The 24597-nt window shown below is 44.7% G+C and overlaps 1 pseudogene; it reads left to right on the plus strand.

The window, feature by feature from the left end:
- The first annotated feature begins 3491 nt into the window (after positions 1-3491).
- LOC106588143 (carnitine O-acetyltransferase-like) lies at positions 3492-18652 on the plus strand (annotated as a pseudogene).
- Positions 18653-24597: the final 5945 nt, after the last annotated feature.

Consider the following 24597-nt stretch of genomic DNA (forward strand, 5'->3'; position numbering starts at 1 on the left):
GTTCAAAGACAATCTTTTGTCTTGCCCATTCACCCTCTGAATGGCACACATATACAATCCATGTCTCAATTGTGTCAAGGGAAAAAAAATCCTTCTTTACTGTATAATGGCACTGGAAAGGATGGCTGCCATTTTATTTACTTTTAATGAACCGTGTTTTTTTTTTTTGCATTGTTTGTAACTTATTTTGTACATGATGTTGCTGTTACTGTCTCTTATGACCGAAAAGAGCTTCTGGACATCAGAACAGCGATTACTCACCTTAAATTGGACGAATAATTTTTATTTAATGAGTGGGATGGGAGATATTTACTGCAGACACCCGAACAGGCCCTCATCCCCGTCGCTCGCAGGAGAAAAGAGACGGAGATTGTGCGGAAGGAGATCGGGGTGCCTTGTGAGGATCAGGCGACTAGTGGCTAATCTGCCTTTGCCATCCGTACTGGTAGCCAACGTACAATCCCTGGAAAATAAATGGGATGAACTAAAAGCACATATATTTTACCAACGGGACATTAAAAACTGTAATATCTTATGTTTCACAGAGTCGTGGCTGAACAACGACATTAATAACATACAGCTGGCGGGTTATACACTCTATCGACAGGACAGAACAGCAGCCTCTAATAAGACAAGGAGTGGCGGGCTATGTATATTTGTAAACAACAGCTGGTGCACGATATCTAAGGAAGTCTCAAGGTTTTGCTCACCTGAGGTAGAGTATCTCATGATAAGCTGTAGACCACACTATCTACCTAGAGAGTTTTCATCTGTATTCCGTAGCCTTCTACATACCACCACAGCCCGATGCTGGCACTAAGACCACACTCAATGAGCTGTATACTGCCATAAGCAAACAGGGAAACGCTCATCCAGAGGCGATGCTCCTAGTGGCCGGGGACATTAATGTAGGGAAACTTAAATCAGTTTTACCTAATTTCTATCAGCATGTTAAATGTGCAACCAGATGGAAAAAAACTCTAGACCACCTTTACTCCACACACAGAAACGCGTACAAAGCTCTCCCTCGCCCTCCATTTGGCAAATCTGACCATAATTCTATCCTCCTGATTCCGGCTTACAAGCAAAAATTCAAGCAGGAAGCCCCAGTGACTCGGTCAGATGAAGCAGATGCTAAACTACAGGACTGTTTTGCTAGCACAGACTGGAATATGTTCTGGGATTCTTCCGATGGCATTGAGTAGTACACCACATCAGTCACTGGCTTCATCAATAAGTGCATCGATGACGTCGTCCCCACAGTGACTGTACGTACATACCCCAACCAGAAGCCATGGATTACAAGCAACATCCCCACTGAGCGAAAGGGTAGAGCTGCCGCTTTCAAGGTGAGGGACTCACCCGGAAGCTTACAAGAAATCCCGCTATGCCCTCTGACGAACCAACAAACAGGAAAAGCATCAAAACAGGACTAAGATCGAATCGTACTACACCGGCTCCGACGTTCGTCGGATGTGGCAGGGCTTGCAAACTATTACAGACTACAAAGGGAAGCACAGCCGAGAGCTGCCCAGTGACACGAGCCTACCAGACGAGCTAAATAACTTCTATGCTCGCTTCGAGGCAAGTAACACTGAAACATGCATGAGAACATCAGCTGTTCTGGACGACTGTGTGATCGTGCTCTCCACAGCCGATGTGAGACCTTTAAACAGGACAACATTCAAAAGGATGCAGGGCCAGACAGATTACCAGGATGTGTACTCTGAGCATGCGCTGACCAACTGGCAAGTGTCTTCACTGATATTTTCAACCTCTCCCTGTCTGAGTCTTTAATACCGACACGTTTCAAGCAGACCACCATAGTCCCTGTGCCAAAGAACACTAAGGTAACCTGCCTAAATGACTACTGACCCGTAGCACTATAGCCATGAAGTACTTTGAAAGGCTGGTCATGGCTCACATAACACCATTATCCCAAAAACCCATTTTCCCCAGTGTATTTATCCCTGTGTTTCCTGTCTCTCTGTACCAGTTCGTCTTGTATGTTTCCAAGTCAACCAGCGTTTTTCCCGTTCTCCTGCTTTTTGCATTCTCCTTTTTCTAATCCTCCCGGTTTTGACCCTTGCCTGTTTCTAGACTTTGTACCCACCTGCCTGACCATTCTGCCTGTCTTGACCACGAGCCTGTCTGCCATTCTGTACTTCCTGGGCTCTGATCTGGTTTTGACCTTTTTGCCTGTCCCCGACTACTCTATTACCTACCCTTTTGGATTAATAAACATTGTAAGACTCCAACCATCTACCTCCTGTGTCTGCATTTGGGTCTTGCCTTGTGCCTTGATAGTTCGAACTGGCCATGACAGACCCAGCAGACTTGGACCAGCTCCGCCAAGCTGTCTCCCTGCAGGGACCCACCATTGGGAGACATCAGGAGTTGCTACAGGGCTTTTTGGAAGGGCTCAGTTCCTTGACGGAATGTCACAACCATGGGTTAACTTCTTTGGGATAGGGGGCAGTATTTTCACGGCCGAATAAAAAACGTTCCCGATTTAATCTGGTTACTACTCCTGCCCAGAAACTAGAATATGCATATAATTAGTAGATTTGGATAGAAAACACTCTAAAGTTTCTAAAACTGTTTGAATGGTGTCTGTGAGTGTAACAGAACTCATATGGCAGGCCAACACCTGAGAAGATTCCATGCAGGAAGTGGCCCTGTCTGACAATTTGTTGTCCTTCTGTTGCATCTCTATCAACATTACAGCATCTGTGCTGTAACGTGACACTTTCTAAGGCTTGTGTTGGGATTTTCCTGTCTACAAAAACACAATCCTGTGATTGACTGGACCACAAGTTCCATCCTGGGTTGGAGCCCTGTGACGACCCTCCCGCTCTGTCTGCCGTATTCTCTCTTTTTGTTCTTGTTTCCTTGTTGGGATGCCGGTGGGCGGAGCTGGGAGGGTCGTCAGCTACATGGGAAACACCTGGGTCCGGGTGTGTCCCAGGATAAAGGCACCTCTTCCACATTCATGGAGGAGACTCTCTCCATGCAGACACCTTGTTGTTTTTGGTTGTGGTAGTTGTGGTTTTTTGGTTGTTTGCTTTGGCACCTTTCAACACTTTGCATTATGACATTCAGGTATGCAAAACACTCACTTACACTACTGATTACACACACCATTGTTAATTACTTAGTTACTTTATTTAATAAATATATATTTTGATACTCCTTGTCTCCACGTTGTCTCCCTTTTGTTGCGAACTCTGAGCCGGTTCGTAACAGTCCTTTTTGCCATTCCCACTGCCTTCAAGCAGCACAGCCTTCCCCAAGTCATCAAAAATGTTAGCAAGACTGCGGATGTCTCTGCTATTCCTACTGAATACCATGATCTTCTGGAAGTGCTCAGTAAGGCACGTGCATCTTCCCTTCCCACTCACCGTCCTTATGCTTGTGCCATTGACCTTCTCCCAGACACTACACCACCTCAAAGTCGGTTGTATTCTCTGTCCGGACCAGAGACCAAAGCTATGGAGGAGTACATAGAGGAGTCTCTGGCCACTGGGGCTGTCCGTCCTTCTGCATCTCCTGTCGGCGCAGGGTTTTTCTTTGTGGAGAAGCAGGACAAGACCCTGTGCCCATGCATTGACTACCGGACCCTTAACGATATCACTGTCAAAAATCATTACCCCCTACCTCTCCTCGGCGTTTGAACCTCTCCAGGGGGCTACCATGTTTTCCAAGTTTGACCTTCGGAATGCCTACCACCTGGTTCGGATACGCGAGGGGGATGAGTGGAAGACAGTCTTCAACACAGCCAGTGGACATTATGAGTACCAGGTCATGCCATTTGGACTCACCACTTGCTGTCTTCCAGGCTTTGGTCAATGACGTGCTTCGGGACATGCTATTCCAGTTTGTGTTCGTCTACCTGGACGACATCCTGTTTTTTTTCCCGATCTGCCCAAGATCATGTATTCCATGTCAGACAGGCCTCCTGGAAAACCAACTGTTCTTGAAAGCCGAGAAGTGAGTTCCACCACTCTTCTATCACCTTTCTGGGATATGTCATTGCTGAGCACAATGTTCAGATGGATCCTGGAAAGGTGAAAGCAGTGGTGGATTGGCCTCAACCAACGTCCAGGGTGCAGTTGCAACGGTTTCTTGGGTTTGTAAACTTCTACCGCTGTTTCATTCGGGATTACAGCACACTGGCGGCCCCCCTCTCGGCACTCACCTCCCCCAAGGTACCGTTCAAATGGTCTCCAGCTGTCGACAAAGCCTTTGTGGACCTGAAGCATCGGTTCACAACAGCACCCACCTCATCCATCTGGACCCCTCGCGTCAATTTGTGGGGGATGTGGTTGCTTCAGATGTTGGAGTGGGGGCCATCCCGTCCCAGCGATCTGCCCAGGACCACAGGGCCATCCCTGTGGCTTCCTGTCCCATTGTCTCAATCCTTCTGAGAGGAACTACAATGTTGGCAACCGAGAACTCCTGGCGGTGAAGATGGCGTTGGAGTGGCGGCACTGGCTGGAAGGAGCAGAACAGCCATTCCTGGTCTGGACCGACCATAAAAACGTGGAATATCTCCGTTCAGCCAAGTGCCTCAACTCAAGGCAGGCCTGGTGGGCCCTCCTATTTACTAGATTCAACTTGACCATTTCCTACCGTCCTGGGTCTTAAAATGTGAAGCTTGAAGCTCTCTCCTGCCTATACAGTACCTCTGCCACACCCTCAACTTCCGAAACCATTCTCCCTACCTTATAGCTTGCTGCCACTGTAGATTGGGGTATTGAGAACCTGGTTCACAAGGTGCAACGCTCCCAACCCAGACCTGAAGGGGGCCCGGCTAACCTGCTGTTTGTCCCTAACCCAGTCCTGTCCCGGATCCTGGAACGGGCTCATTCCTCCAGGCTGACTTGTCATCCAGGGTCCCGTTGTACACTAGCCTTCCTTTGACAACGTTTCCGGTGGTCCACAATGGTCCATGATGTCTCTGCCTTTGTCACCGCATGCACTGTGTGTGCTCAAAACAAGACTCCACAGCAAGCTCCTTCTGGCCTCCTGCAGCCACTACCGGTCTCGTATATCTCTGGACTTTGTCACTGGACTCTCTCTGTCCGATGGCAACACTGTCATTCTAACGGTAGTCGACCGGTTCTCCAAGGCCGCCCATTTCATCCCTCTCCCCAAACTACCTTCTGCCAAGGAGACGGCCCAGCTTATGGTGCAACATGTCGTCTGGATCCATGGACTCCCGGTAGACATGGTCTCCGATCAGGGTCCTCAGTGTTGTCGTCTCAGTTCTGGAAGATATTCTGCACTCTTATTGGGTCATCAGCCAGCCTGTCATCCGGATTCCATCCCCAAAATAACGGTCAGTTGGAGCGAGCCAACCGAGACCTGGAGACCCCCTTAAGGTGCCTGGTCTCAACTAACCCCACTGCCTGGAGCCGTCAACTGGTCTGGGTGGAGTATGCACGGTACACTCTTCCCAGTTCTGCCACGTGACTCTTCCCTTTCGAGTACTCCATGGGGTATCAGCCTCCACTCTTCCCTGAACAAGGGGTACTGTCACGCCCGATCTGTTTCACCTGTCCTTGTGATTGTCTACACCCCCTCCAGGTGTCACTTATTTTCCACAGTGTATTTATCCCTGTGTTTCCTGTCTCTCTGTGCCAGTTCGTCTTGTATGTTTCCAAGTCAACCAGCGTTTTTCCTGTTCTCCTGCTTTTTGCATTCTCCTTTTTCTAGTCCTCCCGGTTTTCACCCTTGCCTGTTTCTGAACTTTGTACCCGTCTGCCTGACATTCTGCCTGCCTAGACCACGAGCCATTCTGCCATTCTGTACCTCCTGGACTCTGATCTGTCTTTGACCTTTTTGCCTGTCCACGACCGTTCTCTTGCCTACCCCTTTGGATTAATAAACATTGTAAGACTCCAACCATCTGCCTCCTGTGTCTGCATTTGGGTCTTGCCTTGTGCTTTGATAATGTGAGAATGCTATTCATTGACTACAGCTCAGTGTTCAACACCATAGTGCTCTCAAAGCTCATCACTAAGGTCTGTGGGACTAAACACCTCCCTCTGCAACTGGATCCTGGACTTCCTGACAGGTCGCCTCCAAGTGGTAAGGATAGGTAACAACACATCCGCCACACTGATCCTCAACATGGGGGCCCCACAGGGCTGCGTGCTCAGTCCCCTCCTGTATTCCCTGTTCACTCATGACTGCACGGCCAGGCACGACTCCAACACCATCATTAAGTTTGCCGATGACACAACAGTGGTGGGCCTGATCACCGACAACGACGAGACAGCCTATAGGGAGGAGGTCAGAGACCTGACTGTGTGGTGCAAGGACAACAACCTCTCCCTCAACGTGATTAAGACAAAGGAGATTATTGTGGACCACAGGAGAAGGAGGACCGAGCATGCCTCTATTCTCATCAACAGGGCTGTAGTGGAGCAGGTTGAGAGCTTCAAGTTCCTTGGCGTCCACATCACCAACCAACTAACATAGTCGAAGCACACCAGGACAGACGTGAAGAGGCATGACAAAACCTATTCCCCCTCGGGAGACTGAAAAGATTTGGCATGGGTCCTCAGATCCTCAAAAGGTTCTACAGCTGCACCACTGAGACCATCCTGACAGGTTGCATCACTGCCTGGTATGGCAATGGCTTGGCCTCCAACCTCAAGGCACTATAGAGGGTAGTGCATTCGGCCCAGTACATCACCGGAGCCAAGCTTCCTGCCCTCCAGGACCTCTCTACCAGGCGGTGTCAGAGGAAGGCCCTAAACATTGTCAGACTCCAGCCATCCCAGTCATAAACTATTCTCTCTGCTACCGAATGGCAAGCGGTACTGGAGCACCAAGTCTAGGTCCAACATGCTTCTAAACAGCTTTTACCCCCAAGCCATAAGACTCCTGAACATCTAATCAAATGGATACCCAAACTATTTGCATTTCCCCCCCTTCTACACTGTTGCTACTCTCTGCTATTATCTATGCACAATCACTTTAGTAGCTCTACCTACATGTACATATTACCTCAACTAACCGGTGCCCCCGCACATTGACTCTGTACCGGTACCCCCTGTATATAGCCTCGCTATTGTTATTTACTGCTGCTCTTTAAGTATTTGTTAATTTTATTTCTTTTTTTCTGTATTTTCTTAACTGTATTGTTGGTTACTTATAACTTCTTCAGGATCGGTGGGTCCCCTGCAGGACGTTGAGCTAACTTAGACTAATGCGATTAGCATGAGGTTGTAAGTAACAAGAACATTTCCCAGGACATATACATATCTGATATTTTCAGAAAGCTTAAATTCCTGTTAATCTAACTGCACTGTCCAAGTTACAGTTAAAGAACACCATGCTATTGTTTGAGGAGAGTGCACAGTTTTGAACATGAAAAGTTATTAATAAACCAACTAGACACGTTTGGGCAGTCCTAATACAACATTTTGAACAGAAATACAATGTTTTATTGGATCAGTCTAAAACGTTGCACATACACTGCTGCCATCTAGTAGCCAACATCTAAATTGCAGCTGGGCCGGAATAATACATGATGGCCTTTCTCTTGCATTTCAAAATGATGGTACAAAAAATACAATAGAACGGTTGATTTTTTTTCTTTGTAATATCTTTTACCAGATCTATTATGTTATATTCTCCTACATTCCATTCGCATTTCCACAACATTCAAAGCGTTTCCTTTCAAATGGTACCAAGAATATGCATATGCTTTGTAGGTTTAAAGTAAAACCTTGAAATCAGCCCTAGCCTTTACAGGAAGCCAGAGGCTAGCACTTGAGCATTGTACTGAAATTTTTGGGATCTAGTCAAGATTCTCGCAGCTGTAATCTGCACTAACTGAAGTTTATTAAGGCCTAGTGCCATATTTGGGTAGGTGGAAAGTAGGTCATTGCTGTAATCTAATCTTGAAGTGACAAAAGCATGGATTGGCTTTTCCGTATCACAATTCAATTCTCTATTCTGCTCCCCAAGTGCTTTCAGCTGGACGTGTACAACAGTGACGGCTCCCGGATGACAGAGAGCCAGATCCATGCCCAGCTCCTGTGATGGGCATCCTGACCAGTGAGCACTGCCAGACCTGGTGCCAGGCCTGCAGCCGCCTGCTCAAAGGTAGACGGATGATAGAACACAGCATTATACTATACATACCATAAAAATACCTAAAGTATGGGACGTCCAGGGTGTGGAATACAGAGGCCGAAAATTTGTATTTTTTATTACCTTCAGTAAGGACTTAGGGGGACTGTTCACTCAGTGGTTCACCTCTTAACCTTTCTTCCATGTTCTCCCTCTTTTTCTTACACATAAATTGAACAAGGAGTCAGTGCGAGCGATTGAGAAGGGACTTTTCACCTTGTGTCTGGACTCTCCAGTCATGAGGGTCTCAGATGATAGGTATGAGCCATGTTCTTCTCTCTTTCTCCTCCACCCGCGCTCTATTGGTTAAGAGTGTTGGGCCAGTAATCGATAGGTTGCTGAATCAAATCTCCGAGCAGACAAGGTAAAAATCTGTCGTTCTGCCCCTAAGCAAGGCAGTTAACCCACTGTTCCCCATCCAATGAAGTCATGGATGTCGATTATGGCAGCCCCCCGCACCTCTCTAATTCAGAGGGGTTGGGTTAAATGCGGAAGACACATTTCAGTTGAATGCATTCAGTTGTACAACTGACTAGGTATCCCCCTTTCCCTTTTCTCTAATTTTTCCAGGGTCGCCGCCAATAATGGCTGATCTCTGGCTCTGACTCCACTCTCCGAGGGTGTCTCTGGGGGAGTGGGATATGCCAAACAATTATTTCCTATTCACATGTATAATATACACTTGTACAAATAGGACAAATGTAAGCACCCTCCTAATTATTATTGTTATGAATTCTCTCTCCATTTCCTCTTCTCAATTATTTATACAACCAAATTAATATTATTTCACCCATCCTTTGTTACTATTTTTGTAATTGCTGTACAGTATGAATTATTTTTGCTCATTTACATTTAACACACCAGGGACTTGTTGAGCACTTAAAACCTCTCTAGGGTACGTGGGACAAAATCGTCCCACACTATTCAACAACCATTGACAAATCAGAGCGCCAAATTTAAAACCACAAAATGTCATAATTCAAAGTTCTCAAACATAGGACTATTTTACACCATTTGAAAGATAAGACTCTCGTTAATCTAACCACATTGTCCGATTTCAAAAAGGCTTTACAGCGAAAGCAAAACATTAGATTATGTCAAGAGAGTACCCAGCCAAAAATAATCAAACAGCCATTTTCAAAGCAAGCATATATGTCACAAAAACCAAAACCACAGCTAAATGCAGCACTAACCTTTGATCTTCATCAGATGACACTCCTAGGACATTATGCTATACAATACATGCATGTTTTGTTCAATCAAGTTCATATTTATATCAAAAACCAGCTTTTTACATTAGCATGTGATGTTCAGAACTAGCATACCCACCGAAAACTTCCGGTGAATTTACTAAATTACTCATGAATAACATTCACAAAATACATAACAATTATTTTAAGAATTATAGATACAGAACTCCTTTATGCACTCGCTATGTCAGATTTTAAAATAGCTTTTCGGCGAAAGCACATTTTGCAATATTCTGAGTACATAGCCCGGCCATCAAGGCTAGCTAATTTGACACCCACCAAGTTTGGCCCTCACCAAACTCAGATTTACTATAAGAAAAATTGGATTACCTTTGCTGTTCTTCGTCAGAATGCACTCCCAGGACTTCTACTTCAACAACAAATGTTTTGGTTCCAAATAATCCATAGTTATATTCAAATAGCTCCGTTTTGTTCATGCGTTCAGGTCAGTATCCGAAGGGTGACGCGCAAGCGCATTTCGTGACAAAAAAATTCAAAATAATCCATTACCGTACTTCGAAGCATGTCAAACGCTGTTTAAAATCAATTTTTATGCGATTTTTCTCGTAAAATAGCGATAATACTTCAAAAGGGTGACGTTGTATTCATTCAAAGGCTGAAAGAAAAAAATGGAGTAGTCTCGTGGACGCGCATCTCCAGTGTCACTGTTCCCAGCCTGACCACTCACAAACAGAGCTCCTGTACTTCGCCCAGAGACTGCAGACACCCCATTACACTTTCTGGCGCCTTCTGAGAGCCAATGGAAGCCTTAGAAAATGTCACGTTACAGCAGAGATGCTGTATTTTCAATAGAGATGCCACAGAAGGAGAACAAATTGTCAGACAGGGCACTTCCTGTATGGAATCTTCTCAGGTTTTGGCCTGCCATATGAGTTCTGTTATACTCACAGACACCATTTAAACAGTTTTAGAAACTTTACAGTGTTTTCTATCCAAATCTACTAATTATATGCATATTCTCGTTTCTGGGCAAGAGTAGTAACCAGTTTAAATCGGGTTAAAAAAAAATATCCGGCCGTGCAAATACTGCCCCCTAGCCCCAACAGGTTAATTGGTTACGGCTGATTGATGCGTTTTGGATTATGAGATGAATTAGTCATGCAGTTCTATGTTACTTTGACCTTGACTGACAGGCACTCCAGTCGCATGGCAGCTCAAATCCTGCATGGGGGCGGGACACACTTGAACAGCGGCAATCTTGGTTTGACAAAACACTGCAGGTGTCACGTCCTGACCAGTGAAAAGGGTCATTTGCCATAGTAGAATGGTCAGGGCGTGGCAGGGAGGTTGTTTTGGGGGTTTTGGGGGTTTTTGGTTCAAGGGGAATTTGTTCTAGTTTTCATTTTCTATGCTTCGTTTTCTATGTTTGGCTGAGTATGGTTTCCAATCAGAGGCAGGTGTCTTTCGTTGTCTCTGATTGGAAGCCATACTTAGGCAGCCTGTTTTCCTTTGGGTTTTGTGGGTGGTTATTTTCCATTTAGTTGTTTTACCTGACGGAACTGTTGGTCGTTGTTATTTTGCTGTTTAAGTGTTCTCATAAATTAAATTAAGAATGAGCACTCAACACGCTGCGCCTTGGTCTGTTCACTACGACGGCTGTGACAGCAGGTGAGTGGAGCAGTAAAATTAACCAAATGACCAACCAATCATAGATCACATTTTGCAGAAGTACTTTATGGATAGTGTCTTTTTAGCCCATATGGGCTGGGCACCAAATGGTGTATGACACTGAAATAAAATAAATCAATCAGCAAAAAAAGTTCACGGACTGAGCAACAGTTGTTGGTAAATGAATGAATTCTTCCACTGTTCCTTCCTCTCTCCTAGTTTGTGGTGGGTGAGGATAACTCATGGGGGCTTCTGTATGAGCAGGCCACGGCTGAAGGTCCACCAATACCTACTCTTCCGGATCACATTCTACAATACTGGTCCGATAACACAGGGGAAGGTCTTATCTACTTTTGCTGCATTACTTGCTCAATTACATACAGTATGTATACAGTATTCACCTCAGTTTCTCAGGATTGCAAACAACTTGTAGTTGAGGTTTATCAGAAGAGAAACAATGAGTCAAACAATAAAAAACACACACACAATGCCAATTAACATTTATCCTTGGTCTTCTCTCTTCAGTAAGAAACCTGACCCAAAGAAAACCCCTTTGATCCCTCTTCAGATGCCCAAGAAGCTTTACTTCAACATTGACTGTGAGATTAAGAGATATCGAGCATACCAAGCAAAACCTTGATATGTGAGTTTGCATACCCTATGCAATTATTATCATGCATTATTTCCTCACTCCTGTGTTGTTACATATCATAGAGGCTTTATTGAATCTAAATATGCAGTTAATTTATATGGTGCACATACTGACTGGTTTGACACAGACTACAGTACTAACACTGTCGAGTGCATTGGTGTACTAGGTGATACTACAATGATAAGAAAACGCTCGGCCTCTGTGTAGTCGATGTTTGCTTTGCTATGAAATTCAACACGGCTCTGAGCTGAAATGAAAGTGACACGGACCAAAGCAAATGGAGGCGTGTAAACATGATTATCTGCCCTCAGTGTTGGTTTAACCTTTAGAAAACACGGTCAGAAGTGTAAGACGGCTCTGGTTGGCTTTAGTGCCCCCTAACCTCCTTATTCTATTTTAAGTAATTGTTTGTGATCCTGAGCTGGCTGTGTTATCCTGGGTTCAGACCATGTGCTGCCATCCTGTGGCCAAACTGACAACTGTCGATACATTTGTATCCCATTAGAGTGAAGATACATCTTTATAATTTTAATTGAACAGCTAACCTGGGCCCGTATACATGACGTGTCTCAGAGCAAGAAAGCTGATATTGGATCAGGGACATTCATTATAATCTACAAGGCAAAAACTGATCCTAGATCAGCACTCCCACTTTGATGCTTTATTCATGGAATTTGAATTTGTCATTTGAATTTTGCCATACTTTTCCCCCCAGACTGATCAATGACCTGGATATCCGGTGCTTCAACTTTCAGAGGTTTGGGAAGGAGTTGCCCAAACGGCACAACGTGAGTCCCAACTCCTTCATCCATGTGGCACTGCAGCTGGCCTACTACAAGTGAGCTCATAGGAATCACTTACAAAGGGCATTCAGCCTCAAACCAGGATACTGTATGCAATAATAAGGATAATGTGTGCAGTTGTTGTTGTTTTCACACTTTGTGGTACTGATTTTCATAGACCTGCTAGTAAATGTTCATACAAGAAGCATTATATTCTCATAGTAAATAAATGAGACAATATATGTTATTGGCAGCCAACTTTCTGAAAATGTAGAATATCTGCATTTTCAAATCAAGACTTTTCTGTAAATTAATTGTGATAAGCAGCAATTGTGTCCATATCGAATATCTGAATTGCGTTCAGTACGACAGAATGTTGTGCAACATTGAATTCAACTGAAACGGTACTGTACTGAACATCCGGTTTAAAAACGTTGTGATTATGGTGGCCCAAAGGGAAGTAACTATATGGTGTGCTGCACGAGTTTTGTGATTTCAGATGGTCACACCCATATTGATAAGGCCATACCTCACCACACTCACCAAATGGGAGCAAGCATACCTCAAAGGCTGTCAAAGATCATTGTGCACCGTTTTGGGCAAACGGGTCATTCAGTTCAAAGCGTCACGGAACGTAGCAAACGTTGAAGCAAACTGAACGCACCCCTGCTCTCCCTTTCTCCTTCTCTCCATCAGAGTTCACAATGAGGTCTGTGCCTCCTGTGACATCGCCTCCCAAAGGATGTTTCGAGGGGGCCGCACAGACTACATCCGCTCTCCCACCAATCAAATGCTCAAGTTTGTGCTTGCCTTTGACGACCCCACTATCTCGGTGAGAATCATACTCAGGGCTTGACATGTCCTTTGGACAAGTGGGAGAGAAAGATCCAGTCAGTTAAAAAGTGGTCTATAACACTATTTTTACATCATTGTATGATGCAAGGAGTCACTTTCCAAAATAAAATGCATTATTATTACCATAGATAATCAGACGAAAGTGTGCCTATTGGCTTCTTTGCATATTCAAGCCTACAACACTGCCCCTTTAAGGCGCTCCTGACGGGTGGTTGGGCCCCCTTACTCCCTATGTAATTGTAATTTTGCAATATTTTAAACAAATACGTTTTATGTCTTTATAAAATAATTACCTCATTCAATGAATTAGAGATCAAATGACTACTTCAAAGCAAGGTAACTAACTATGGCATGTTTATCTATAACCTAAAATATTCAGATGATCTATTGAAGTATTCGTCAATTAAGCTAGAATATTTGTCACAATGTTGAATAGAGTGGAATCACACCTTTCCAATGGTGTCAGGTTTATTTCTCAAGTCCCATTATTGAGCACTTGAGAGAGAGTTTTACAATAGGGGTATGTAGCATTGGTTTATAGTGCCTTTGGAAAGTATTCAGACCCTTTGACTTTTTCCACATTTTGTTACGTTACAGCCTTGTTCTAAAATGTTTAAATGAAACAATGTCCTCAGCAATCTACACACAATACCCCATAAAGACAAACCGACATTTTTGCAAATGTATTAAAAACAAAAAACGGATACTTTATTTACGTAAGCATTCAGATCCTTTGCTATGATGCTCGAAATTGAGCTCTGGTGCATCCTGTTTCAATTTATCATCTTTGAGATGTTTCTACAACTTCATTGGAGTCCGCCTGTGGTAAATTCAATTGATTGGGCATGATTTGGAAAGGCACACCTGTTTAAATAATGTCTCACAGTTGACAGTGCATTACAGAGCAAAAACCAAGACATGAGGCCGAAGGAATTGTCCATAGAGATCCGAGACAGGATTGTGTCAAGGCACAGATCTGAGGAATGGTACCAAAAAATGGCTGCAGCACTGAAGGTCCCCAAGAACACAGTGGCCTCCATCATTCTTAAATGGAAAAAGTTTGGAACCACCAAGACTCTTCCAAAAGCTGGCCGCCCGGCCAAACTGATCAATCGGGGGAGAAGGGCCTTGGTCACTGTGACAGAGCTCTAGAGTTCCTCTGTGGAGATGGGAGGACCTTCTAGAAAGACAACCATCTCTGCAGCACTCCACCAATTAGGCCTTTATGGTAGAGTGGCCAGACGGAAGCCACTCCTCAGTAAAAGGCACATGACAGCCCGCTTGGACTTTGCCAAAAGGCATCTAAAGACTCTCAGATCATGAGAAACAAGATTCTCTGGTCTGATGAAACCAAGATTGAACTCTTTGGCCAGAATACCAAGCGTCACGTCTGGAGGAAACCTGGCACCATCCCTACGGTGAAGCATGGTGGTGGCAGCATCATGCTGTGGGGATGTTTTTCAGCTGCATGGACTGGGAGACTAGTCAGGATTGAGGCAAAGATGAATGGAGCAAAGTACAGAGAACCTGCTCCAGGGTGCTCAGGACCTCAGGCTGGGGCGAAGGTTCACCTTTCAACAGGACAACAACCTTAAGCACACAGCCAAGACAACGCAGGAGTGGCTTCGGGACAAGTCTCTGAATGTCCTTGTGTGGCCCATACAGAGCCCAGTCTTGAACCTGATCGAACATCTCTGGATAGACCTGAAAACAGCTGTGCAGCAACGCTCCACATCCAACCTGACTGCAGTTGAGAGGATCTGTAGAGAACATTGGGAGAAACTCCCCATCTACAGGTGTGCCAAGCTTGTAGCATCATAGCCAAGAAGACTCGAGGCTGTAATCGCTGCCAAAGGTGCTTCAACAAAGTAAAGGGTCTGAATACTTATGTAAATGTGATATTTCAGATTTTGTATTTGTTTTATTAGCAAAATGTCTAAACTGTTTTTGCTTTGTCATTATGGGGTATTGTGTGTAGATTAATGAGGGGAAAAAACGATTTAATGCATTTTAGAATAAGGTTGTAACCTAACAAAATGTGGAAAAAGTCAAGGGGTTCGAATACTTTCCGAAGGCACTGTATTTGTGGTCAGGTGATTCACACTCCATGGCTTTTCCAGGATTTTCATGACCGATGCGCTCTACAGAAATTGGGATAGCAGGTCGCAAAACTTTGAATCCGGAAGACACTGATCCAATTCTGATTGGAGTAATTGTTTGAAATTGTGAATTGTTGGTTATAAACAAATGTACTTTTCCATTCAGACAATATAGAGTACCAGTCAAAAGTTGACACACCTACTCATTCAAGGTTTATTTTTAATTCCACCATTATTACGCACACCTGCCTTTCCCCCATCATGCGCATCAGCGATTATTGGACTCACCTGGACTCTATCACCTCTGTCATTACCTTCCCTGTATATGTCTGGTTCCTCGCTCTGTTCCCTGCTTCAGCATTGATTGTCGTATGTCCCCGTGTGCCGACGCTGTGCCTGTCTTGTTACCTGTTTGTTCCTGATTAAATGTTGACTCCCCGTACCTGCTTCTCATCTCCGGCATCGATCCTTACAGAATGCTGAAGCCACTATACAAAACATTGGGGAGCAATGGCGTTCCGGGTTGGGGGTGACGTTGATAGAACCGGGGCTGCCTAAGCCAAATCGTCGGGCTGTCACGCCCTAGCTAGCTCGAGAGGTTCTTGCCCCGGTTGGCTCGGAAGGCGCCCATCCCACGTCGGGCCTCAGCTGGATCGTCAGGTTTTTATGCCCAGCCTGCTCGTCAGGCTGCTACATCTCTGCCGGATCATCGGGCTCGAATGCCGCAGCGGGATTGTCAGGCTCCTATGCCTCAGTGGGCTCGCCAGGCTCCCATGCCTCTGCCGGTTCGTCGAGAGTTTACGCCCAGACGGCTTGCCCAGCGCCCATGCCTCGGAGGGCCCGTCATACTATGCGTTGGTCCTTACATTGTGCAAAGTTGTCATCAAGGCACTCTCGGCATTCTCTCAACCATAGCCTTGAAGGAGTTCCCACATATGCTGAGCACTTGTTGGCTGCTGTTCCTTCATTCTGCGGTCCAACTCATTCCAAACCATCTCAATTGGGTTGAGGTTGGGTGATTGTGGAGGCCAGGTCATCTGATGCAGCACTCCATCACTCTCCTTCTTGGTAAAATGGCCCTTACACAGCCTGGAGGTGTGTTGGGTCATTATCCTGTAAAAGAAAAAAAAGAGTTCCACTATGCGCAAACCAGATGGGATGGCGTATCGCTGCAGAATGCTGTGGTAGCCATGCGGGTTCAGTGTGCCTTGAATTCTAAATAAATCACTGACAGTGTCACCAGCAAATAACCCCCACACCATCACACCTCCTCCTCCATGCTTCACGGTGGGAACCACACATGTGGATATCATCTGTTCACCTATTCTGCGTCTCACAAAGACACACCGGTTGGAACCAAAAATCTCAGATTTGGACAGATTTCCACCGGTCTAATGTCCATTGCTTGTGTTTTTTGGCCCAAGCAAGTCTCTTCTTCCTACTGGTGTCCTTTAGTAGTGGTTTCTTTGCAGCAATTTGACCATGAAGGCCTGATTCACACAGTCTCCTCTGAACAGTTGATGTTGATGTGTCTGTTACTTGAACTCTGAAGTATTTATTTGGGCTGGAATTTCTGAGGCTGGTAACTAATTAACTTATCCTCTGCAGCAGAGGTAGCTCTGGGTCTTCCATTCCTGTGGCGATCCTCATGAGAGCCAGTTTCATTTTTGCGCTTGATGATTTTTGCGACTGCACTTGAAGAAACTTTCAAAGTTCTTGAAATGTATATATTGACTGACCTTCATGTCTTAAAGTAATGATGGCCTGTCATTTCTCTTTGCTTATTTGAGCTGTTCTTGCCATAATATGGACTTGCTCTATTACCAAATAGGGCTATCTTCTGTATACGACCCCTACCCTTGTCACAACACAACTGATTGGCTCAAACACATTAAGAAGGAAAGAAATTCCACAAATTAACTTTTAACAAGCCACACCTGTTAATTGAAATGCGTTCCAGGTGGCTGGTTAAATTTAACACTTTTTTTGGTTACTACATGATTCCATGTGTTATTTCATAGTTTTGATGTCTTCACTACTATTCTACAATGTAGAAAATAGTAAAAATAAAGAAAAAGCCTGGAATGAGTAGGTGTGTGTCACGATTCCCACCGACGGTGGCGCCCCCTCGTGCTCGGGTGGCGCTCGGCGGTCGTCGTCACCGGCCTATTAGCTGCCACCGATTCCCTTTTGCTTTTCCCTTTTTTTGGTTTTGGACACCTGTGGTCAATTAGCCATTAGAGGGGCTATTTAGTTTAGCTGGCCCGCTCCTTGTTGTGCGGGATTGATTATTGTATGTCGACTTCTTGTTCGTGTCGGCTTTGCATTGTCGCTCATTGTGTTTATTCCCCTGTGCTTGGGAACTTTGTTTTTGCTTCAGTGTTATTAAAAACAACACTCCCTGTGTTCATTGCTTCCTGCGCCTCATTCCTGAAACGCGACTACCAAAGCCCTTACAGTGTGTCCAAACTTTTGACTGGTAATGTAAATATATATTCTGCTTGTCTGTCAATTTTTATTATTTTTTTTACTCGTCCTGGACAAGCGTTAATGTTGAGCCCTGATACTAATAGCTGTTTTAACCATTGTCAACCAATCTGGGGTTGTTTTAACTACCTTAGTGGAATGCTCTGATTGTAACGTCGCTGTGGATAAGAGTGGCTGCTATATGACTAAAATCTAAATGTATTTGAGCTTACATATTCATTCAGGATTTGTGGAAACGGCACCACTTTTCGCCCCTCAGCGTCTTTAATATCCCAAACGGACGTGGCAGTTTCACAAATGAAGGATTCTGGATTTAGTGACTGTTTGATAAACCGAAGGCACAAGACAATCTCTTGTTTCATGGGTGGCTGAGAAAAACAACTACTTTCAGTTATTAATAAAGTCAACAATACATGGCAGGTTTACAAGGGATTATGACCCGACGTTTACATTATTGGTGCGTATTGATTCTCTGTGTTGCAAAGCTGGAATTGCTCAGAAAGGCCGTAGAGACCTACGTCGCTCTTACTGATCAGGTAACTAAATGCTTCTGCTGCCATACTCTCAGTATTTTGTGTCACTTTTCCATCACCTAACTACCTTTCTAATCAGGTACTCAAAGGACAGTCCATCGACCGCCACCTGCTGGGCTTGAAACTTCAGGCCATTGAGGAGGGACTGAGCGTGTCCAGACTGTTCATGGACACTGCTTATGTCCTGGCCATCCACTGGAAACTGAGAACAGGATAGGTAAAGTATAACTCCAGTGGAAGTTGACAGTATTGCAACATTCATTCCAATGACAGGAAATTATTATGTCATCTCAAGGTGAGTGTCAGATAATGCAATATTATATTGTGTCTAATGTGTCCCTCTCCATTAACATGTAGTTTAGTATTATCTTTTTGTGGTCACTTAGCTTATTAAAGTCATCACAGTGCCATTGATCTAGACAGATAATCATGTTTACATCAGGAATTTGTTGTCCTTGTACAGTCCCTCCAGGATTCCGTGATTGCAAAATTTGTAGCAAAATCAACAATTCCATGCATATTATGTAAGGGCTTGAAATTTGACCAATCACAGCACTATTTACACTTAAAACAGTCAAATCATCGCAATATTATCACATAAAACTGACCCATCACAACAGTACAAATAGTGGGGTCGCAATTTAATCCAATCACTGCACCTTTACCACATAAAATGGTTCAATCAAACTACACTTCAATAAACATTTTCCCTCGTCAGCGCATTTTCACGAAAGATTGGAGAAAATCATTGCATATTGCCATGCAAGATGTCAGAATTACCGCATTCTTGCCCACAAATGGCAGAAACCCCCAAGCCCGTGCTTATCTGTTTGTTGTCAAGTGAATTGGGTCAGGGCCGGAGCAGAGGGCCGCAAGGGGATGGGTCCCCCAGAAGAGGGCCAGGTAGCCCACCCAAACAAGGCCAATGTCCAGCACATCACCTACTAGATTTTTTGAAAATAATAATAATAATAATAATAATAATAATAATAATAAATAATCATAAATACAAAAGAAACAAAACAAACACAAGTTCTGTAGTGTTGCCATGATCAAATACAGACATTAAAGTGTTGGGTTCTGAGAATATGAAATACTTATTCAAGTCAATGAGGGAGTGCTTAGGTTTAGAGGGTCTACACCAGAAGTGAATGGTTATCTATAGGAGGAAAGTATATGGTGGGGGCAATTAGGCTTTGAATGTGCTGAGTGTAGGGAAAATGATCACGTGGCAGGCATTGATATTGGGAGAGAGCCATGGATTAGTGATGAAGGGGGGTCGAGATCAGGTCACGTTAAGGGAGAAAAAGGTTTATGGCCCGTATTACTTAAGTAATAAAGATAGAATGTTTGTTCAGATGTGTAGGAAGAGACTCGGCATAGAGAAAGTGCTAAATATCAGTGCATGTGAGAACTATGTCTAAGTGCAGCTGTATTGACCCTCTGGGAAGAAAAAAATTGTTTAAGCTTTCATAATGTCCGTTGAGTTTTTACTCAGAATTAGAACCTAACAAAAATAACTGTCCAGTGTTTCCAAATTTCTATGAAATACAGGGCATTCGGAAAGTATTCAGACCCCTTTTTCCACATTTATGTTACAGCCTTATTCCAAAAATGTATTAAAGTTGTTTTTCTCATCAATCTATGCACTACCCCATAATGACAAAGCAAAAACATGTTTTTAGAAATGTTTGCAAATGTATTAATCAAAACTGAAATATCACATTTGCATACGTATTCAGACCCTTTATTCAGTACTTTGTTGAAGCACCTTTGGCAGAGATTACAGCCTCGAGTCTTCTTGGGTAAGACACTACAAGCTTGGAAAACCTGTATTTGGGGAGTTTCTCCCATTCTTCTCTGCAGATCCTCTCAAGCTCTCAGGTTGAATGGGGAGCATCGCTGCACAGCTATTTTCAGGTCTCTCCAGAGATGTTTGATCGGGCACTGGCTGGGCCACTCAAGGACATTCAGAGACTTTTCCCGAAGCCACTCCTGTGTTGTCTTGGGTGTGTGCTTAGGGTCATTGTCCTGCTGGAAGGTGAACCTTTGCCCCAATCTGAGAAGGGTTTAATCTCTCTGTACTTTGCTCCGTTCATCTTTCCCTCGATCCTGATTAGTCTACCACCACCATGCTTCACCGTAGGGATGGTATTGGCCAGGTGATGAGTGGTGCCTAGTTTCTTCCAGACGTGACATTTGGCATTCAGGCCAAAGAGTTCACTCTTGGTTTCATCAGACCAGAGAATATTGTTTCTTATGGTCTGAGAGTCCTTTGCCTTTTGGCAAACTCAGAGCGGGCTGTCATGTGCCTTTTACTGAGGAGTGGCATCCCGTCTGGCCACTCTACCATAAAGGCCTGATTGGTGGAGTGCTGCAGAGATGGTTGTCCTTCCCATCTCCACAAAGGAACTCTGGAGCTCTGTCAGAGTGACCATCGGGGTCTTGGTCACCTCCCTGACCAAGGCCCTTTTCCCCCGATTGCTCAGTTTTGCCGGGCAGCCAGCTCTAGGAAGAGTTTTGGTGGTTCCAAACTTCTTCCATTTAAGAATGATGGAGGCCACTGTGTTCTTGGGGACCTTCAAAGCTGCAGACATTTTTTGGTACCCTTCCCCAGATCTGTGCCTCGACACAATCATGTCTCAGAACTCTACAGACAATTCATTTTTTGCTCTGACATGCACTGTCAACTTTGGGACATTATAAAGACAAGTTTGTATCTTACCAAATCATGCCCAATCAATTGAATTTACCAAAGTTGGACTCAAATCATCTCAAGGATGATCAATGGAAACAGGATGCACCTGAGCTCAATTTTGAGTCTCGTAGCAAAGGGTCTGAATACTTTTGTAAATAAAGTCGTTTTCGCTTTGTCATAATGTGTTATTTTGTGTAGATTGAGGATTTTAAAAATGTATTTAACACATAAAAAAAGGCTGTAACGCAACAAAATGTGGAAAAAGTCAAGGGGTCTGAATACTTTTCGAATGCGCAGTATGTTGATTTTGGGGTGGTGCTGAAGATCATGAATATGAAGTTAAACATTTTGGAAGTTTTCCTTTAATAACCTTGTCGGGGCTGGAGTTAAGCCAGAGGGCCACTAGGGGGCAGTGTTCGATAGTCATCCCAGAAACATCTGACAGTGCCTCCTGAGTGGCGCAGTGGTCTAATGCACTGCATCGCAGTGCTAGCTGTGCCACTAGAGATTCTAGGTTTGAGTCCAGGCTCTGTCGCAACCGGCCGTGACCGAGAGACCCATGGGGTGGCGCACAATTGGCCCAGCCAATTGGGAGGGTTTGGCCGGCAGGGATGTCCTTGTCCCATTGCACGCTAGCAACTACTGTGGCGAGCCAGGTGTAGCGCACGCTGACACGGTCGCTAGGTGTACGGTGTTTCCTCCACACATTGGTGCAGCTGGCTTCCGGGTTAAGTGAGCATTGTGTCAAGAAGCAGTTCAGCTTGGTTGGGTTGTGTTTCAGAGGACACACGACTCTTGACCTTCGCCTCTCCCGAGTCCGAGTTGCAGCGACGAGACAAGACTGTAACTACCAACTTGGATACCACGAAATTGGGGAGAAAAGGGGGGATTTCATTTTTTTTTAAAGAAACATCTGTCAGAGTTTTCATGCTAGTGAGGGCCGAGAATCCACTCTCACATAGGTACATGGATGCAAAGAGCATCAGTGTCTTAACAGCGCGATTTGCCAAGGCTAGAAACTCAGAGCTGCCCTATCCAGAAATCTGGCAGTGGCTTCTGAATAAATTCAATTTTCACAGAACTGCATGTTGCAATTTCGATTTCGGCTCTCATGTTCAGATGTCAATAAGTGGACTGGAGGCAAGGCGTGAAAGGGATAACGAATCCAGTTGTTTGTGTCGGTCCGTTTAGGGAAAGTAAACCCAGCAAAAAAAGAAACGTCCTCTCACTGTCATCTGCGTTTATTTTCAGCAAACTTAACGTGTAAATATTTGTATGAACATATGATTCAACAACTGAGACATAAACAAGTTCCACAGACATGTGACTAACAGAAATTGAATAATGTGTCCCTGAACAAAGGGGGGGGGGGTCAAAATCAAAAGTAGCAGTCAGTATCTGGTGTGGCCACCAGCTGCAATAGATACTGCAGTGTATCTCCTCCTCATGGACTGCACCAGATTTGCCAGATCTTGCTGTGAGATGTTACCCCACTCTTCCACCAAGGCACCTGAAGTTCCTGGACATTTCTGGGGGGAATGTCCCTAGCCCTCACCGTCCGATCCAACAGGTCCCAGACGTGCTCAATCGGATTGAGATCCGGGCTCTTCACTGGCCACGGCAGAACACTGACATTCCCTGTCTTGCAGGAAATCACGCACGGAACGAGCAGTGTGGCTGGTGGCATTGTCATCCCGGAGGGTCATGTCAGGATGAGTCTGCAGGAAGGGTACCACATAAGGGAGGAGGATGTTTTCCCTGTAACACACAGCATTGAGATTGCCTGCAATGACAACAAGCTCAGTCAGATGATGCTGTGACACACCGCCCCAGACCATGATGGACCTCCAACTCCAAATCGATCGAGACAAAACTGCAACTCGTGAGTGAAGAGCACTTTTTGCCAGTCCTGTCTGGTCCAGCGACGGTGGGTTTGTGCCCATAGGCAACGTTGTTGCCGGTGATGTCTGGTGAGGACCTGCCTTACAACAAGCCTACAAGCCCTCAGTCCAGCCTCTCAAACTACTGCGGACAGTCTGAGCACTGATGGAGGGATTGTGCGGTCCTGGTGTAACTCGGGCAGTTGTTGTTGCCATCCCGTAACTGTCCAGCAGGTGTGATGTTCGGATGTACCGATCCTGTGCAGGTGTTGTTACACGTGGTCTGCCACTGCGAGGACGATCAGCTGTCTGTCCTGTCTCCCTGTAGCGCTGTCTTAGGCGTCTCACAGTACGGACATTGCAATTTACTGCCTTGGCCACATCTGCAGTCCTCATGCCTCCTTGCAGCGTGCCTAAGGCACGTTCACGCAGATGACCAGGGACCCTGGACATCTTTCTTTTTGTGTTTTTTAGAGTCGGTAGAATGGCCTCTTTTTAGTGTCCTAAGTTTTCATAACTGTGACCTTAATTGCCTACCGTCTGTAAGCTGTTAGTGTCTTAACGACCATTCCACAAATGCATGTTCATTAATTGTTTATGGTTCATTGAACATGCATGGGAAACTGTATAAAACCTTCACAATGAAGATCTGTGAAGTTATTCGTTTTTTTTACGAATTGTCTTTGAAAGACCAGGTCCTGAAAATAGGACGTATTCTTTTTTTGCTGAGTTTATCTGCGTAATTGCGACCACAGCTCACTCAGGTGCTTCGCTATATCACATTTGACATTGTGCGTAAGCTTGAGCTCATTTGCACACCAAAAAAATCATACAGTGATGGAAAGACCTGTGGGTTGTCCCTGTTAATGCAGACAGAAAAGAGCTCCAACTTAATCTCAGCCTCAATTTTGTCCCGCACATTGAATATAATTGCAGAGAGTCCATGTAATCCTAGATTCAGATCATTCAGGTGAGAAAGAACATCACCCAGATAGGCCAGTCGTGTGAGAAACTCGTCATCATGCAAGCAGTCAGACAAGTGAAAATTATGGTCAGTAAAGAGAACTTTAAGCTCGTCTCTCAATTTAAAAAAAAAAAACGTGTCAACACCTTGCCCCTTGATAACCCGCACATATTGTGTATGTTGTAAACGCGTTACATGGTCACTGCCCATATCATTGCATAATGCAGAAAATACATGAGAGTTCAGTGGCCTTGCTTTAACAAAGTTAACCATTTTCACTGTAGTGTCCAAAACGTCTTTAAAGGTGTCAGGCATTCCCTTGGCAGCATGAGGCTCTCGCAGGAAACTGCAGTGTACCCAAGTGGCATCTGGAGCAACTGCTTGCATGCTCGTTACCACTCCACTATGTCTCCATGTCATGGCTTTTGCGCCATCAGTAAAGATACCAACACATCTTAACCAACAAAGTTCATTTGATGTCACAAAGCTGTCCAGTACTTTAACAAAATCCTATCATGTTGTCCTGGTTTCCAGTGGTTTGCAGAAAAGGATGTCTTCCTTATTTGACCCCCCATAAACGTAATGGACATATACGAGGAGCTGTGCCAGGCCCGCCACGT

Source organism: Salmo salar, chromosome ssa27, assembly GCF_905237065.1.
Source record: "Salmo salar chromosome ssa27, Ssal_v3.1, whole genome shotgun sequence".
Taxonomy (NCBI): Eukaryota; Metazoa; Chordata; class Actinopteri; order Salmoniformes; family Salmonidae; genus Salmo; species Salmo salar.